This window comes from Chrysochloris asiatica, unplaced genomic scaffold (assembly GCF_000296735.1).
Source record: "Chrysochloris asiatica unplaced genomic scaffold, ChrAsi1.0 scaffold00336, whole genome shotgun sequence".
Taxonomy (NCBI): Eukaryota; Metazoa; Chordata; class Mammalia; order Afrosoricida; family Chrysochloridae; genus Chrysochloris; species Chrysochloris asiatica.
Genome location: NW_006408854.1, coordinates 2,386,067 through 2,387,873, shown reverse-complemented (window position 1 = coordinate 2,387,873; position 1,807 = coordinate 2,386,067). Strand labels below are relative to the sequence as shown.

The following is a 1,807-nucleotide window of genomic DNA, read 5'->3' as shown; positions in this document are numbered from 1 at the left end:
AGGAGCAGCTAATGGATTTTAACTGTGTTTAGCTATCCAATGATTACCCTACAGTGCCATCAGGACTGCTACATTATGCATATATTTATAATTTTTCTGTTGATATTGTCATTAAGTGCCATCAAGTTGGATCCAACTTATAACGATCCTGTATAGGGTTTCTGAGGAACGGTTGGTGGGTTTGAACTGTTGTCCTTAAGGCTCAAACTGACTTTGCTATCCAGTGCATTATCCTGCAGCACCATGCCAGGAGCCCATAAAAATGTTGTCACAACTTTGACACAAAACTTTGTCCCAGTTTTGAACGGTAACTGACCTAATTGGTATTAGTGAAAAAGTAAGAGAATCTTCCAAAGGAATCTGAATAATTTCATTTGGCAACCAAAGACTACTGTACATCTGTAAGTACAGTTCTGACTAGAATGAAGAAACAAAATTCAAGGGTAGCCCCAAGGAAGAGAGACCTTCCAAAATGACCTTACAATAACCCAGAAAGTCATGGGGACCTAGATTCGGATGCTAACCGGGCAGAAAGAACGACGTGCGTTAAAAGAAAAAAACAAAAAGGTACGTAAAAAATATTCTTCCTCTTTCCCCAGATGACGAACAGTTTGTATAACAGATTTTCAATGTCTAATATATCAAAATGGCCCATAGAAACATGCTATATAAACAAAGAAAGCTACAGCTCTTGAGATGAGAAACAAGAGTATTTCCACATCCTCCACTGGTTGGGGGCTGCCACTTAAACCTTGATCAGGTCAACTTTGCCTCTAAGAAATGCAGTAAACTGATCTTGTTTATATAAATCTAATCTTACCATGTTTCTTTTTATTGTAATTCATTCAACCACACAGTCATATGAAAATGACAGTACTTAATAAGCACTAAATTATTAGTTACTTATACTTCTATAACTGAAGGAAACAAGAGTTTCTTAGATTAGATTGAAGGTATTTATCAAAAGTTATTGAAACTAACAGCATATTTTATCTTCTAGTAGTTTTAGCTTAACTCTAAATTATAGGGTCGTCTTTGAAGTAAAATAATACTCTTTTTCCTGAAATGAAAGCTTTTTTACATTATTTAACTTTTAAAATTATATTTATTCATACAATGCTTCTTCTCCACTGCAAATAAATCAACAGAAGGCTTCGCTTCTTCCAATGAATAAAAACCCAACATGAAATCAAGTTCATTGTAATGTTATGCATCATTTTGGAGCATGCCTTTGGAAAAGTATGCTTCTGAAAAGCAGCAATATTAAACTTTTTTGTATATTTTTAAAGTAAAATATTTCAAGTCTTTCAAAATATATAGAGAAAAATAATAGAAATGTCCAACTACCAAACAGATGCTTAAAACATAAAATGTAAAATGAATGATCCTAGTGCATCTTTGCAAGCATACTGATCCGATCCCTATTTCCTACCCCTAAAGAAAATCACTACCTGAACTTGATGTTTCTCTTTATTATCCTGAATATACTATATATTTACTACATACATAAGCATTCCTAAACAATATATGATATTGTTGTTGTTGTTGTTGTTGTGAGGTGCCATCAAGTCGGAAACTACTCATAGTGACCCTATGCACAGCAGAATGAGACAATGTCCAATCCTGGGCCAACCTCACTACCGCTGCCACACTTGATGCCATCAATGATGCCACCTGGCTGATCCATCTCGTTGAGGGTCTTCTTCTTTTTCTCTGACCCTCCATCTTACCCAGTATGACATCCTTCTCCAGCGACTCTTCCCTCCTGACAATATGTCCAAAGTATGAGAGACGAAGTTTAGCCATC

General features: G+C 35.5%; 1 pseudogene; it reads left to right on the top strand.

Annotated features, from left to right (window-relative positions):
* Positions 1 to 516: 516 nt before the first annotated feature.
* Positions 517 to 1,807, top strand: part of LOC102842336 — a 3,689-nt pseudogene continuing 2,398 nt past the window's right edge.